Below are 17750 nucleotides of genomic sequence, written 5' to 3' on the forward strand. Positions count from 1 at the left end.
CAGTAAGAGTTTATTAGCTGTCTGCTCGACAGCAACTGTGTACTGAACGTATGAAGAGGATAAGATACTGTTGCTCCATACAGAGAGCTAGTAAACTAGTTTGGTTCATGACTAGGCAACTGCTGAATAATGCGGTGGCCGCATGGGCTTTGTGGTTGTCCTGGCTCTCCTTCCCAGCCACGGTGTTTGGAGGCCCTCGTTACCCATCGCATTCGTTCTTCCTGCAGCTCTCTTGGCTTATCCTTTTTTGTTTCCCTTGCATCTTGGGCTATGCTGCCGTTTTTCCTTATGTCCTTGGTGATCCCATTCAGGACTTGATCTTGAGTTAGAACCAAGGTAGAGAGAGTCAGGAGAAGAAACAACTTCAACGAGGGCGTAGCATTAATAACAGCTAGATTTCGGAGACAGTGATGGGAATCCCATTTTGGGGGCACTAAATGGAGTTAGAAATTTAATTATGTTTCTTCAAGAATTCAGCATGGATCAAAAGAGATACTGATGTATTTGACTACATATAGACACAGTGTTTTAATGCTTTGATGTCCATTGTCTATTTAGTGTCAAGAAATTATTGTTTGAACTCTGGAGAATGAAATGGCCATTCCTATATGCTATAGTCGAATATATTTTTAAAATTGTTTTTTTCTCTGCTTTTAAAAATTATAATCTAGTGATTTAAAAGAATTTCGGAGGGAGTGGGGTGGTTGGGGAGCTTGGGGTTCATAGATTCAAACTATTGACTTTGGAATGGATGAGCAATGAGGTCCTGCTGTGTCGCACTGGGAACTATGTCTAGTCACTTATGATGAGCCTGATAATGGGAGAAAATAGAATATGTACATCTATGTGTAACTGGGTCACCATGCGGTACAGTAGAAAAAGAATTGTATTGGGGGAATAACTATTAAAAATAATAATAATAAAGATTTGGCATCTAAATATCCAGGAATCATATTATTTTAATATCATTGTATGACGTAGATTCCAATTCATACCATTTAGAAAATTTTCCTTTTGTTTATTTGCTGTGTTTCTAAATTCCGTTAAGTTTGTATACTTTTGTCATATCTCAAGATTTGGTAGAGTTTTGTGTATTTGAGATGTGACAGAGCATCGCCAAGTTTTAGAGTAGGGCTGAACTCTCTGTTGTTATATGGAACAGGCTAAAATGAGTCCACACATGAAATGGTGCTGCGTATTAGAGCCAATCTCACCTAAACTACAGGTGGCAGAAAAGGTTCTCTGGTACCCCATGTCGGCATAGAAGCCTGAGAGCAAACCTACACAACCTGCTGTGAGTGGGAATTCAGGATGAAGAAGCACATGGAATCGTGGAGGGGGCGGGGAAGGGAGGGAGAAGAGGGGAGAGGAATGAATGAGTTCATGCATGTATACATTTATTTATGAGTGCCGGCCAGAAAATTCTGTCTGTGGGTACTGGGCTCTAGATAATGGCCTGATACCGGTCCTCGAGCTTGGGACTGGTAGTTGCAAGTAGGTGTCCCCATCATAGGAAGAGACGATGAGGCAGGGACCAGACTGGGAGCCTCCAGAAGGATCAGAACAGAAGCCTAGGTACAATAACTGAGGTATAAACAAGGCTAGAAGAGCAGAGAGGGTGAGAGCAGATACCGTGGGTGTCAGGACAAGCCGGGAACCCTAGTCCTCTCGGCTGGGGTGTAAAAGCAGAGTGAATCAATCTCAATGGTGTCTTGATCCACCATGGGAGACGAGGGCTGGAACTGCGTCAGCATCTCCTGTCAGAAGCCCATATTGGTGATCTAAGATTTAAGTGACACGAGAATCCAGGCACATGGGGCGCCGAAACAGGCCAGTCTTGAAATTATTTTATGTGCTATTGTCTTTTAAGGACAGAATGCATTTCCATTGTTAATCAGTAATCATTCACTTTGCTTCGTTGGCACTGGTGTGGGATCACGAGATGCAGAGAACTGCTGACACTTCCGAGTGATGTCTTAACAGGGAACTGGTGCTCCAGTGAACAGACTGGAGCTTTGGGGTAAATGTGCTTTCTTGCAAAATAGGAGGATATGAAAAAGCATGCTAGGCATGAGCGTTCTGATGCCACAGTTCTGAAGGCAAAAGTGCACTATGCTGGTTGAGTTTTGAGCTGGGTAAGAGGAAGCAAGGAAGATGTGTGATTGTGATCATTTGATGTTAAAATGAGAACCTTCCGCACCTTTTTGCTTCCTAGAAGAAGTCCTAGAAGCACTTTTGGGTTGCAGTCAGCTGATACTTACCCGCTTGAGGGGAAACAAAAGGCATTTTCGGAACCCATGCTGGAAATTGAATGATGAATTGAATGAGGCTTCAACAGAGGAAACCAGAGGAGCTCTCGGGAGCTCATCAGCCAGGGTTTTTATACCTTCTTTCCAGACCCCTGCCGTTAATGTGTCTTCGCTGTAAGATTTAGTCTCTGTCGTGCCTTTTCGATTTTTGTACTTCAACAAGAAAGGGTTAGATTAGCCCTATTCAGATCAGGTGTCAGTTTCCCCGAGGAGTCCCCGGGGTGTGCAGCATAGTCAGAGCCCCGGGAGTCTGCCCTGTGTGCTGGGGGCCGTCCCCACCAGAGGGGAAGTCCCAAGCTGGACAGCCCTGCTGGGGGGCGTCTAGACTGTCTCCCCCTGTAGGGGTTTCCTTCCCTTCTCTTCTTTGCCCACCGGCACGACGGTGGAGATATAACCCTGCTACATCCCATCTGTTGAGGCCACTCTTCTAGCGGGAGCAGGTCCAAAGGCAAAGCCGAAGCAGTGCCACAGTGCTGCTGGTTCTGGGGGATATGGGCCGGCCCCTGGTTCCATTGTCACTCTTTCTGGATGTTTTACAAGTAAGATTCCATTCCTGCTAACGTGCTGTCTGCATGAGTGGGGGACAGGAAAAGGAAATAAAAAGGAGTTGTATTTAAAGGGAAAGATGGGGGTTCTTAGCACACACCAGTGACGGGTAAGGAAATTAAGGATGGCTACAATCCTTAGTATTGCATCCGTGCACACACCCTGGCCTGTTTCTCGTCAGATTTCTTACCTCCGCTAGCATCCTGGCTTCCCAGGGGTCTGCTCCTTACAGGCAGACCCAGGCCTCTGTTCCCAAGGGGGTCTGAGCTCCTGATAGTTGGAACTGTGTGGGGTTGTGATGGGCTCGCACTGAACACTCTGCACCACGGCCAGAGCACGCTCCCCTGCATTCCCCGGGTTCCTCTCCTGGTCTTCTAGCCCCAGAGGCAGAGCCGCAACCTCTCCTCCCCTTGACGGTCCTGGGCAGTCACTCTCAACCCACTCTGGAGCTCCATTTTTGCTTGTTTTTCTACTGTCATGAGAAAATCAAACTGAACATACGCCCAGCTTTCAGGAGAGTGAAACAGTTATTTCGTCTCCCGGTAGAAGTATTTCTTTTTTTGGTACTAAAACATCTAGATCAGCAGATTCCAGAGTTCACGAGACAAGAAGCAAAACTTTTGAGAGCAGAAAAGACACCACTTCATTTCCGTCTGGTTCCCTTATCCAGTATATTCAGAGATGGGAGGCAGTCTGCACTGGTTGATGGTTCAGAGCCCAGTTTGCATCCCTCAGGACAGCACCCCAAATTGAGAAGTTTTTAGCTGTGGCAACAACGCTACTATTCAGTTTCAAGGTGTAGTCATTGCCTCCTGACATGGGGACAGCTGTGTCTGCATAAGAGTCGGTTCCCTAAGACGAACGAGGCGTCAGCAGTTGCCAGTTGAAGTGAGTTCCTGGATCCGAGGGTACGTGACTTATAGGAAGCCCTCAGTTCGTCCTGCCTCGTGGTTCTGGCAGAGGCACACGGAGAACGGGTGTCTGGTACAGCAAGGAGTGGCCGTCACCATTTCTGTAACCCAAGGGGCTTGATGTAATTTGTCTGCTAAGAGGTAGTGCCTGTGGGGGACCGCAGGCAAATGGCTTCTCCACCCTTGTGGCAGTGAGGTCAGCCTTTTGGGTCAGTAATTGATTCCTTGTCATGAAACCACTGAGCAAGGACGAGCCTGGCTGGAGAGGGAGTTCGACTTGGCACATGTGGGGGTTTTTGTTGTTTTGTTTTGTCCCTTTAGAGCCTCACCTGCGGCATACAGAAGTTCCCAGGCCAGGGGTCGAATCGGAGCTGTAGCTGCTGGCCTACGCCAGAGCCACAGTGATGGGGGATCTAAGCTGCATCTGCGGCCTGCACCACAGCTCACGGCAACACCGGGTCCTTAACCCACCGAGCGAGGCCTGGGATCGAACCGGAAACCTCATGCTTCCTAGTCGGATCGCTTTCCGCTGCGCCACAAAGGGAACTCCTTAAGAGGCTTTATATTTTGATGTGTTTGCTTTGGCAAAGGCAGGATTCTGGTGAGGAATTTTTTTTAGGCTGTGGCCCTATTGTTACTCAAATGGCCATTCCCTAAATCTCCCTGTTAGTTTTTTGTCTGATATTTTTCTTCAAGGCCATTGATTATGGCACAGAAAGGGAAGGATTGTAGGCTCCCAGCCACTCTGAGAAGTGTTGACAATGGAAATAATAATTCTGCAAGTCTCAAGGCTGAAGATTTCTAGTCACGTGCAATGACTGTATTAAGTTTTAGCTTTCTTTTCTCTTACCTGACTCAGATCTTTCCCTTTTGATTTCATGTTTTACGGTTCCTCAGTCATAAAGGCCTCACTTAAACACTTTTTAAAATTTTGGTTAACAGGATTCTAAAATGCCCCATGTCTTGTGTTTGGGAAGGCGTGAGTGTGTGTGTGTGTGTGTGTGTGTGTGTGTGTGCATGCACGCGTGCCCCTGTACTCATTTGAGAAGAGAAATGTCTGCAAGGTGCATACCAGACTGTTAATGAGTATCTTTGGGGGGTGGGCTAGGGCAAGAGAGGAAGAGTTTGTGTTGCAGTGGAGAGCAGGGCAGTTATGTTGTTTTGCTTCCAAAAAAATATGTTCTGCTTGACATTTTATATTCTCCTAAGTATGTATGTTCATTAATATGAAAAATGCCAGTATATGGTTTTGGGTATTTGTTTGTTTGTCTTTTTAGGGCCACACCCTCGGCATATGGAGGTTCCCAGGCTGGGGTCTAATCGGAGCTGTAGCTGCTGGCCTGCACCACAGCCACAGCAAGGCCAGATCTGAGCCGCATCTGCGACCTGCACCGCAGCTCACGCCGGATCTTTAACCCACTGTTCAAGGCCAGGGATCGAACCCGCAACCTCATGGTTCCTAGTCGGATTCGTTAACCTCTGCGCCATGACGGGAACTCCATGGGTTTTCTTTAAATGAACATGCTCTGCCATTGGGAGAAAAGAAATGAAAATGAAGAGGCCAGCCAAAGGTTGGGGAAAATATTTGCAAAACATATATCCAGCAAAGGATTTGAATCTGAATATCTTTAGAACTCTCATAATAATAAGACAAAGAACCCTGTCGAAAAAATGGTTAAAGGATTTGTGCAGATATTGACCATAGTATATGAATGGCCAATAAATGCGACATAGAAAGGTACGAGTACATAGGAGATTCTCAGCATCCCTGCTCATCAAGGAAATGTGAATTAAAACCATGTGGCGAAACCACCGCACACGCACCAGCATGGTTAAGAATCAAGTGTGACGATGGTACCACCAGAGGTTTCTTCTCGTACGAGTTCCTGGTAAAATGATGGAGCCACTTTAGCAAATAGTTGGCCAGTTTCTTATGAAGTTAAACCTATTCCCTATGAGCTGTAAGTTCCATCTCTAGGTATAATCCAAGAGAAGTGAAAGCCTACGTCTACAAAAAAAAATTAATGTTTATAGCAACATTTGTCAGTGCTTTTGCTTTTCACACATAATTTGTGACATTACATCCTTTCATGTGCTTGTTTGCCCTTTTTCTTTTTTTTTTTTTAAATAACTTTTTTTATTTTTATTTATTTTTTTTTGTCTTTTGTTGTTGTTGTTGTTGATGTTGTTGTTGCTATCTCTTGGGCCGCTCTCGCGGCATATGGAGGTTCCCAGGCTAGGGGTTGAATCGGAGCTGTAGCCACCGGCCTACGCCAGAGCCACAGCAACGCAGGATCCAAGCTGCGTCTGCAACCTACACCACAGCTCACGGCAACGCCGGATCCTTAACCCACCGAGCAAGGGCAGGGACCGAACCCGAGACCTCATGGTTCCTAGTCGGATTCGTTAACCACTGCGCCACGACGGGAACTCCTTTTTTTTTTTTTTTGTCTTTTTGCCATTTCTTGGGCCGTTCCTGCGGCATATGGAGATTCCCAGGCTAGGGGTCGAATCGGAGCTATAGCCACCGGCCTACGCCAGAGCCACAGCAACGCGGGATCCGAGCCTCATCTGCAGCCTACACCACAGCTCACGGCAACGCCAGATCCTTAACCCACTGAGCGAGGCCAGGGATCGAACCCTCAACCTCATGGTTCCTAGTCAGATCCATTTCCGCTGCACTACGATGGGAACTCCGCTATCTCTTTTTCTTTCTTGTCTTTTTTTTCCTCTCTCTCTCTCTTTTTTTTTAAAGTAGTATTGACATTTTTTGCTCTTTTAAAAATTAGGCTGGCATTGCCATTGTAGCTCAGCGGGTTAAGAACCCAACTAGTATCCATGAGGATGTAGGTTCATTCCATCCCTGGCCTTGTTCAGTGGGTTAAGGATCCAGCATTGCCGCAGCTGTGGTGTAGATCTGGCATTGCTATGGCTGTGGTGTAGGCTTGCAGCTGCAGCTCCAATTCATCCCCTGGCCTGAGAACTTCCATATGTCACAGGTGTGGCCTTAAAAAGAAAAAGAAAAACTAGGCTGCTTATTTTATTTTTATTGAGTTATAAGAATTCTTTATGTATTTTGAAAATACCTGTCTTTTATCTTGTATTTGTCTTACAGATACTTTCAGTTTATGACTTCATTTTTAAAAGTGTCTTTTGAAGAGCAGAAGTTAATTTTGATGAAATCCAGTTTGTCAGTTTTTTTCTTTAAACGGTTTATACTTCATATCTATCAGAATTTTTTGCCTAAGTCAGAGTCTCAATTATTTAGCACTGTGTTAGTCTAGAAGTTTTATAATTTAAGGTTTTACGTTTAGGTCTGTGATCCATTTTGGGTAAATACTGGATGTGACGTGCGTGAGTTGATTGAGATTCTTTTGTTTCAGATGTTTGCATGTGGATGTCGTTTGTTCTGGCACTATGTGGTGAAAAGTTTTTCCTGTTTTCATTCACTCGTTTGACAGCTTATCAAACATCACTTGATGATGGACGTCTGTGTCTATTTCTGAAAGCTCTATTCTTTTCCACTGATGGGGTTTCTCTCCTCTCGCCACTGCCATACCGTCGTGTTTACTGTGACTTTGTAATAAAACCTGCGGTCATTTACTATGAATATTACGGTTTTTGGTCTTGAGATTGTTGTGACTCTTCTCGTCTCCTGGCTTTTCTGTGTAAGTTTTAGAATCACTCTGATAGCACACCACCCCCAAATCCACTAGAATCTTGATTGGGATTGTATTGAGTCTGTAGTTTGGCCGGTAGCGATATCTTACCTATGTTGAGTCTCCCAATCCTTGAACATGGTGTATCTCCTCATTTACTCATCTTTGATTTACCTCATTAGTGTTTTATAGTTTTCTGAATACAAATTTTGCATATTTTTTGTTAGATTTATCCCTAAGTGTTTCATGTTCTTTGGATGCTATTATAAATGGGCAGTATATAAATATGTAATTTTCAGTGGTTTCATTGTTAATATGTGGAAACATGACTGATCTTTGTATATTAAACTTTGTGTACTACAACCTTGCTAAATTCCTTTATTATACCTCGTAGTTTCGGTCGGGTTTTTTCTTTTTTTGTTTGTTTTTTGGTTTTTGTTAGATTTTTAGGGATTTTCTCTCTATATATACAGTCATGTTGCTGGGAGTAAAGACAGTTTTATTTCTTCTGTTGTAGTGTATACCTTTTATTTCCTTTTCATACCACATAACCTTGGCTAGGACTTCCATCATAATATTAAAGTCAGAAAGTATTCAGCCTTTCACCATTACGTATAGTATTAGTCGCATTTGTTTTAAAGATGCCATTTATAAGCTTAAGTTCCATTCTATTCCTTGTTTACTAAGACTTTTTACAATCATGAATGAATGTTGAATTTTGTAAAGTGCTATTTCTGTCTCTTGAGATGATCATATGATTTTTCTTCTTTATTCTGTGATATAGTGAATTATATTGTTTAATTTTCAAGTGTTGAACTGTCGTATTTCCAGGATAAACTCCACTTGGTTGTGATGTAATATCCCTTTGACATATTACTAATGTTTTGTTAAAAAATTTTGCATCTGCGAACCCAGAAGAGACTGAATTTCTTGTGTTATTTTCTTTCATGTCCATGTCTAGTTTTGGTATTAAGATTTTGCTGGTCTTATATAATTACTCTGGGACAGCTTCCTCCGGTCTGGACTGAGTAAACACATATTTAGTGTAAACACACAGATTTAGTTTGCTATCTTTTGTGTAAAGACACGGGGTGGGGCAGGTAGAGGGATAAAACACACTGGTATCTGCTTAACTTTGCAAAAGAAGGGGCGGTAGAGATAGCTAGAACCAAGGTTTATGGGAGGGAATGACACTTCCTAATAAACCTTTTTAGGTAGTTTTGACTTTTCAAAGCCTGTTATTGTCCAGAGGGAGAATAAAGATGGGAATGGGGAAAATCCTAAACCACCAAAAAACAATAAGTCCTATTATATTTTAAATTAGTACTACATTTACATTGAAGGGGAAAAAAGAGTGAATCTAAGTAATTTTTTAACATAGTAATTTGTTGATTGTTTACCCTCAGCTTGGGTGGAGGTAAGAGGGAGGGGTTGCAAACAAATTCTGAACTCTTTCCTCTAGGGTATACATTTTTTTGTAGTGATTTGGACAAAGAGCCCCAGGTCATTTATAGGCATAGCTGGATTGGCTAGAAGTTTTCAGGTTGTTGAAGCTGGAGCCCGAGGAAGGAAGGACATACACATGTGGCGTGGGAGAAGGGAAAAATGAGTCCTGTGGGCATGGGCTGGAATTGAAGGTGTCTGTGTGAATTCATTATTTTTGAAAGCACATGTAAATGTATGTATAAACAAACATACATGCATATATTTATATGCAACTGTGTATTTGCATGCATGTATTTCCTAGTAGTTCTGTCCAAGAAAAAGGCAAAGAGTGGTCGGCACACCAATTACCAAATCTTGGTGTCTTAATACTATTCCCAACTCAAAAGAACTGGAGTTCCTTAGAGAAATGGCTCATTGCACGTCTGGGCAGGGTACTTACCAGATCAATCTGTATCTTTCTTTTTTTTTTTTTCTTTCAATGCTAGAAAATAAGAAAATGTTTTTGAAAAAAATGGGAACATGGGATAAACTTGTCCGGGGTCCTATCAGTTGGAACATCAGCAGCCTGTTCGTGAAACATGTATACTAATGAATTATGAACTATTAAAAATAGGAATTCATTACCCATAATGGTAATAAACTGATAAATGAATAAATAGAGAAGGGAGGTCTCTTGCTTAGAGAAGAATTCTGAGTTTTAGAATTGGGAGATCATCATTTTGCAGCCCTTACAGTAAAGATAAGATCAGGCAAGAATCATAGCACAATCAAGGGAGGAAATATTGCTGAGGAACAGGGTATTTCTGCAGCGTGAGGTCTCCCCACAGACTGCGTGTATTTGCAAGGTATCAAATAGCGATTGTGCATTGGTGGGATCCAACAGCAACGTGGGGTAGGTGGACACTGTGTGGCTCTCACTATGACGCCGCCAGGGGACCCATGGCCATTTATGTCGTATTCTGGCCAGGACTGCATAATCTGGATGTGCAGGAAATATTAGACAAGCCCCAGGTGAGGCTACTCTAGTTGGTAAGAAGGGGATGAGGCTGTGTCCTTCACAAAAAACCCCCTGTGTCATAAAAGACAAAGGTGGAGGTGTTCCACACTGCAGGAGGCTTAAGAGAGAACCACTAACTGTAATGCCTGATCCTAGACTGGATCCTGTACTGGGTGGGGAGAGAAGAGTATCTGTCATTGGATTCGTTGCAGTTAGGTGGAGTCTGGCTCCTAAACACAAATACCGTCGCGATGGTCACATTGTTGCCAGTGACTGTACTGTGGTCTCGGAAGAGAGCATCTCTGTTGGTAGGAAGTGTGCTCTGAAGCAAAGGCGCAAAGGGCCGTGGTATCTATGATTTATCTTCCTTTGGTTTGCGGGGGGGAAAGCAGCTCAAGTGTGTATGTCTAAGTGGAGGGGGAAGAAAATGCAAGAAATTTATGGGCACAAATGTCACTGCAAAGAAGGTAGCATTAACATTTTATGACGAGTAGAAGGGTGCTTTTTGTATTCTTATTTTTGCAACTGTTCTGTTAAGTTTGAAATTATTTCCAAACAAAATATTTAACACACTTAAAAATATCTGTCCTTTATTTTTAGAATTTCCTTATTTATAAAGAGCTCAGTTCTTTGTCTGGAACAAGCTTGGAAGGAACATTTTTATAATATTTTCCTATGTGTTGGTGTTGTGGCTCTGCAGACTAACCATTGTTGAATATGATGGCAGCGAGTGGGAAATAAATGTCCCCCTGTGGACAGCCAGAGTTTACAACCTTGTTTGGGGGTGCGGGGGAAGGGGGACTCTTTACTGTATTGGTTAAAGTTTATGGAAGTAATAGATACAACATCTCCTGAAGCCTTTGAGTTATTGTTATCCCTTCTCTGTGGAAGAGATATTAGAATAATTCCTTACCTCAGAGTCTAGCTGTTGCCCCCTGATCATTTAGATTGCTTTGTTTTATAATCTCAGGAAGATTGTCATGGTTAGCCCTAAGAGGGTAATTATTCACTTCTTCATTCAGAAAATGTTAACTGAATCCCTACTATGTGCCAGACCCCTTCCCAGGCATTAAAGATGGAGCACCAAACAGAACAAAGCTCTTGCCCTCGTGCACTTGGTGTTTGTGGGGGGATATACACAAGCAGCCACAGAAGTGAAATGAACGTTAGTAACAGTGGCAGAGAATACATCAGGGAGCGGAATTGTTAGTTTTAAATAAATGAATAGGAAAGAGTTAACCCAGGAGACATTTGAGCAAAGATCTGAAAGTAGCCAGGGAGTGAGGCATGTAGAGGTAATTATCGCTAGGAACAGCATTGAGGCAGAGAGAACAGCAAGGGTAAAGGCCCTGCGCCAGGAGGATGCCAAGCCTGTGTCAGGAATGGCAAGGGGTCGGTAGGAAATGAGGTCAGAGGTAATGGGGGCTAAATTATGTAGGTTCTTTTTTGCTGCTTTACAGATTTTGGCATTTACTCTGAGATGAGAAGCTATCGGGAGGTTGGGGCCACAGAGGTTACATTATCTGATCTGCGTTAAGATTATCCTGGCTGCTTTGATGAAAAAGGACACAGGGCAAGGGTAGAAGTTGGGCGGCCAGTTACTAAACTATGGAAAAAATCTGAGAAATGATAGTTACTGCTATACTAAGCCTCTATGTAGGTGAGGAGAAGTGGTCAGATTCTGGGTATGTTGGGTGGATAGAGCCAGTGGTATTTGCGGACGGGTGAGAGAGAGAGTGGGAACTTCCGTGATCCCGTAGAAAAGGAGAAATAATCGAAGGAGGTGAGGCCTGGCCCTTGAGGTGGGACGCCACCAGGAGAAACTAGGAGAGGCTTCCGAGGCCAGCAGGTAAAGAAATGTGTCAGGGCTTGATGCGTCACGCCGGTTGCTGCAGAGGGTCGGGAGAGAGGACACGTGCCTGGCTTTTGCATCCTACCACGTATATGTAACTGGCGACTTCAGAGTTTCAGTGGTGTGTTGGGAAGAAGAGTCTTCGAGTGTGTTCAGGGTGAATTAAGGAGTTCCTGTTGTGGCTCAGCAGGTCAAGAATCTGACTAGTATTCATGAGGATGTGGGTTCAGTCCCTGGCCTCGCTCGGTGAGTTAAGGGGCTAGCATTGCCGCAAGCTGGGGGGTAGGTCACAGATGTGGCTGGGATTGGCTGTGGCTGTGGTGTAGGCCAGCAGCCGTAACTCTGATTCGACCCCTAGCCTGGCAACTGCCATAGGTCCCATGTGCAGCCCTGAAAGGGAAAAAAAAAAATACCCAAAGATACTTGAAGCCAGAGAGAGTTAAGGACAACTCTTTCCTGACCTTTCACTGGAAAGAGAATCAAAGAAATTGGCCATAACCTAGAGGGGTATGTCGGGTCCAGAGGTTTGCTGCTGATGTGTGTTTTCTGGTGACTGGAGAGAGAGAGAGAGTTTTGCTTTATTGGATTAGGAACAGGAAATTAAGAAATTGATGATGTAAGAAAGAGAAGTCGGACTTACTGAAGCAATGTCCTTGAATAGCAGAGGCATAACGTCTAGTATCAGAATGGAAGAGTGAGACCTGATGTGGCTTCGGGAAGTTCAAGCGCAGTTCAGATGCAGGCATGTGGGGGATGTGGGCGCTACGTAGGACGCAAGGGCAGCACGGCAGAGCGACTGGGATCGTATGTGGCTTTTGGTTGTTCTCCGGTAGGAGGCTGCCCGTCATCAGGTGATCTGCCAGGAGTCCTGGGAGGCCTTAGGAGGGCTCTGGCCCTGCTTGTTAAAATTTTTTTTCAGATACTTAGCTTTTTGCTACTCTGTCCAGTTTATTTCACACTTGGGAAGAGATTCCCAAAACTCATTTGGGGCTGTCTGGAGAAAATTTTTTCTCATTGATCTTCAAGCCAAAGATGATGATTCAAAGGTCCTTGGAATTTACCAGCACAATTTTCACGTTAGGTATGAGAAAACCAACTTAAACGCCAAGGAGGTACAGCTAGTTGTCTAGCCGTGTCTGATATATAGGTCTCTGGTGTTCTATTTAATGTAATTTAGTTTTGTTTTTTGTTTTTGTTTTTGCTTTTTTAGGGCCACACCCACCCTAAAAAGTTGCCAGGCTAGGGGTCAAATCAGAGCTGCAGCTGCCGGCCTACATCAGAGCCACAGCAGCATGGTGTCAGAGCTGCGTCTGCGACCCTACACCACAGCTCGCGGCAACACTGGGTCCTTAACTCACTGAGTGAGGCCAGGGATCGAACCTGCGTCCTCATGGATACAGTTGGATTGGTTTCCACTGCGCCACAGCAGGAACTCCCTGTTGTGGCGTGCCTCGCAGTTGTGGCCTGTGCCACAGCTGTGGCAACACTGGATTTTTAACTTGCTGTGCCACAGGGAACTTCCAAAATTGAATTTTTTTTAACATATGTGCATATACATTTAAACTCAACCCTTTACAGTGTAACTAACTTGTTCTAAATTGGAGGTAACCAAAGCATGAAATAAAAACACTTAAAATGTCCAAATCAACATGAGAACTCTGCCTAAAATGTGATTTAAATTGTGATGTGTGTAAAGTGGATACCTGAATTAGATTGCATATTGTAATTAGAATGCACTGAAATCATATCAAAGCATTTGCCCTTGGCTGAATTTATATCAAAATGTTATAAAACAGACAGTTCCGGTTGTGGCACAGTGGAAATGAATCCACCTAGCATCCATGAGGATGCAGGTTCCATCCCTGGCCTCGCTCAGTGGGTTAAGGATCTGGTGTTGCTGTGAGCTGTGGTGTAGGCTGGCAGCTGCAGCTCCAGTTCCACGCCCTAGCCTGGGAACATCCATATACCATGGGTGTGGCCCTAGAAAGCAAAAATAAATAAAAATAAAAGCTATTAGGAGTTCCCGTCGTGGCGCAGTGGTTAACGAATCCGACTATGAACCATGAGGTTGCGGGTTCGGTCCCTGCCCTTGCTCAGTGGGTTAACGATCCGGCGTTGCCGTGAGCTGTGGTGTAGGTTGCAGACGCGGCTCAGATCCCACGTTGCTGTGGCTCTGGCGTAGGCCGGTGGCTACAGCTCCGATTCGACCCCTAGCCTGGGAACCTCCATATGCCGCGGGAGCGGCCCAAGAAATAGCAACAACAAAAAGACAAAAGACAAAAAAAAAAAAAAAAAAAAAGAAAAAGAAAAAATTTAAATTGACAAGGCCAAAGCTTCTATTAACAAGAATAAATATTCTCCTCTACCTCAAAGACTTTCCAAAAAAATGGAACATGAACACTTCATATTGAAATGATAAATCTCCATCTACACATAATGAAGACAAAAGAAATCTTTCTTCAAAACAAAACAAAACAAAAAAAAGCTATTAAAAAAGATTACCTACCATTTTAGACATCTGATACTTTAAGACATCTGTAGACTATATCAACATACAAAAATGTGGCGTTCCCACTGTGGCTCAATGGGTTAAGAACCTGACTAGTATCCGTGAGCGTGTGGGTTTGATCCATGGCCTCACTTGGTGGGTTATGGATCCGGCATTGCTGCAAGCTGTGGCATAGGTCACAGATGTGGATCGGATCTGGCATTGCTCTGGTTGTGGTGTAGGCTGGCAGCTGCAGCTCCGATTTGATCCCTGACCTTAGAGCTTCCATATGCTGCTGGTTGGCCATAAAAAGAAGAAAAAAATAGAAAAATGTGTTGAGAAAAGCATTGATACTCTAGCTTACTGTTTCCAGTTCTGTCTAGTCTCCTGCTGTTTCTGTTTCTACTTCTTTATCTCAGAGCTTACCTGTACCCAGTAATTCAAAATGGGCAAAACCAAATAATCAGCATCCAAAATACATACATAATTGCTATGAAATAATAAAGGACAGGAGTTCCCATGTGGCTCAGTGGGTTAAGTATCTGGCGTTGTCAGTGCAGTGGCCTGGGTCATTTCTTTCTTTCTTTTTTTTTTTTTGTCTTTTCTAGGGCTACACCCTCAGCATATGGAAGTTCCCAGGCTCGGGGTCTAACCGGAGCTGTAGTTGCCAGCCTACACCACAGCCACAGCAACGCCAGATCCGAGCCGTGTCTACGACCTACACCACAGCTCACGGCAACACTGGATCCTCAACCCACTGAGCGAGGCCAGGGATCGTACCCTCAGCCTCATGGTTCTTAGTTGGATTCGTTTCCACTGCGCCACGATGGGAACTCTGCTTGGGTCATTTCTGAGCACAGGTTAGATCCGTGGCCCAGGAACTTCCACATGCCATGGGTGGGTCAAAAAAACCCCAAAACACACAAATAAAGGGCAAAAACTGAGGAGGAAGTGGGCAGTAGAAATAAATAGGCATTTTAGGAGTTCCCTTCCTGATTCAGTGGTTAACAAACCCAACTAGGATCCATGTGGATGCAGGTTCGATCCCTGGCCTCGCTCAGCGAGTTAAGGATCCTGTGTTGCCTTGAGCTGTGGTGTAGGTTGCAGATATGGCTCAGATCCCGCCTTGCTATGACTGCGGTGTAGGCCAGCAGCTACAGCTCCAATTCGATCCCTAGCCTGGGAAGCTCCATATGCCTCGGGTGCGGCCCTAAAAAGCAAAATAAAATAAATAAATAAATGGGCATTTCGTAAAAGAGGAACCGTAACTTAGCCAGTAACCCTGAAGAAATGCTCAGTATCATTAATCAACAAGGAAATGCAAGTTAAGGCCACAGTTCGGTTTTACACGCCTCAGATTAAGAAGGTGTCATTGCTGAATGTTGGACAGCGTGTGGATGAGTGCGAACTGCCTGGTGCTGATAAGATTTATACGCTGCTCAAAACACGGGGAAAATAGAAATTACCAACCTCGTGAAAAGTTGAAAACACGTGTATTCCTTTCCTCCGAGGCAAATGCTTAAGAGAAACTTTGGCACATGCGGAATAGACATGTGAGAACTTTCATAACAGTAATGTTCATGAGAGGGAAAAAAAGCAAACTCTGGAGAGAAAATCAGATGTCCTGGTGTGATGTACACGATGTAGAATGATCCTGCCTTGAAATGAGTGAACTGCAACTACAGGCAGCGTCATGAATACATCTTCAAAAAAAATATTGAATGAGAAAATGAAGTACAGCGTTGCTGAGGGACATGTACGCATGTAATGCACTTTCTAAAAAGCAGAGGCGTGATTAACACAAAGCGTGGGAGACCCCTTACTGGACTGAAGGGGTGAGAGACACGGGGCCGGGGCCGGGACACGCAGGAGCAAATCAGTAAAACATTACCAGCAACTTACTGGGTGACAAGTGCCTGGGTGTTCATTCTATTATTTTGCTTTTCAACTTAAAGCATGTTACATGTAACACATTTGATGTAAGGGGGTAATTAATATATTTTAAAAAAACCAACAACCCAGTAAAGGCACATTCTGACATGACGGTTTAGGAGACGTGTCACCGCTGCTGCCTGCTTGAATCCCTGACGTCACTCAGTATTTCACTAGAGGCATCTTGTTGTAAAGTCTTCTGATGAAACCCGTGTCTGCTGTTTGACAAGCCACTGGGTAACAACTTGGATGAATGACTGTGCGAATAATTTGGGAAAATAATTAAGGATTTTTCTTAGAAACCACCGAAGTAGATTTTTAAAACTGCTTTTTCTTCCCCTTTTAGCTGGGTTCCTATCAACTAAGTGAAATAGCAACCCTAGGCGACTGTTAAATAAGATCTTCGATGATGACGAGCTGGGTATTTGAGGGCACTGTTGCTGATGTTTAAACTCTTGCACTAATGTGATCAAAGAGATTCGAAAATGAGTGTACGGCCAAAGCAAGTAAAACAGCAGACTGTTGTGAAAAGATAAAGCTGTACTTAGGCATAACTTTTTAGAGTTTAGAAGGCCGGTAGGAATTAATCTAAGCTCCTCGTTTTTGAATAAAGGGCTTTGGAACTTACGAAGTAATTGATTAAGATCGTAGAACTTGGTGAGAACAAAGATCGGAAAGCCCAGGACCCAGACTCACCATTCACACTCGAGTGTTTTTGTATTGAAATATTGAATGGCAAAGAAAAGAAACATTTAAATATCCTTTAGGTGGCGTGCTAAATAACTCAAGCTTGGCGTATAACCATTGAGTGAGGAAGCAGTGTTTTTTAATTTTAATTTAGAACATATCAGTTCAGCTCGGTTCACCACATTTATCTTCACATGTCGACAGATACTCAGTTCCAAAGCCCTTTATTCAAAAATGAGGAATAACATAGGTTTTTGTTTTGTTGTTGTTGTTTTCTTTGCTCATATTTGGTCCTCTGAAAAGAGACAGAGTGATTCATGATGTGCACACATGAATATTGGACTGAAGTGGGAAGAATTAGATTCAGGACCTGGCTCAGCCACTAAGTGACTGTGTTGTCACTGATTCTTTACATAACTTTTCCAGGTCTTAGGTTTTCTCACCAGTAAAATGAAGAAGCTGAGGCAGATGATCCGTAGAGACCAGCTTTAAGTGACTCTATTCTTTGGATTTTGAACAGCAAGTTTTATCTGTCTTAAATGAAATGTGTCAGGTGTTCCAGTAGTAATCACTGGCAAGCAATAATGTGATAGGGCATCAGGAGGAAGAGAGCTCGTCGTGCTAAGACATTCTGAAAATAAACTATACTTTCTTTTTCTTTCTTTCATCACAGGTGTAATACTTCTCCACATCTGCTTCAGGAAGAAAGTGCCTGCTACTCTTACTGTTTCTACGCAGGTTCATGCCAGCCCAGAACGCAGAATCAGGTAAATTCTAGGCGTGTTTCATCTGCTGAACAGGGAGCCAGGAGCAGAATCAGAGTAGTCTTTGCCACATCACTGCAGTGCAGCAAGAGCACTGGACTGTGACTCGAAAGGGCTGGGTGCTTCTTTACCACTGTTGGCTGAGTCCACTCAGGCAAG

The 17750-nt window shown here is 43.7% G+C and overlaps 1 protein-coding gene across 10 annotated transcripts in view; it reads left to right on the top strand.

Annotated features, from left to right (window-relative positions):
• Window positions 1-17750, top strand: part of WDFY3 (WD repeat and FYVE domain containing 3) — a 271937-nt gene that overhangs the window by 12652 nt on the left and 241535 nt on the right. For all 10 annotated transcript variants that reach the window (XM_021101795.2, XM_084973505.1, XM_084973508.1 and 7 more), the window contains exon 2: window positions 17501-17594. The gene's annotated coding sequence lies outside the window, so the exon portion shown is untranslated. The remainder of the gene's footprint in view (window positions 1-17500; window positions 17595-17750) is intronic.

The sequence above is a fragment of the Sus scrofa genome, chromosome 8 (genome assembly GCF_054392235.1).
Source record: "Sus scrofa isolate SSC_HxYL_T2T_F1_AM1 chromosome 8, Sscrofa_HxYL_maternal_Yorkshire_Landrace_v2.0, whole genome shotgun sequence".
Classification (NCBI taxonomy): Eukaryota; Metazoa; Chordata; class Mammalia; order Artiodactyla; family Suidae; genus Sus; species Sus scrofa.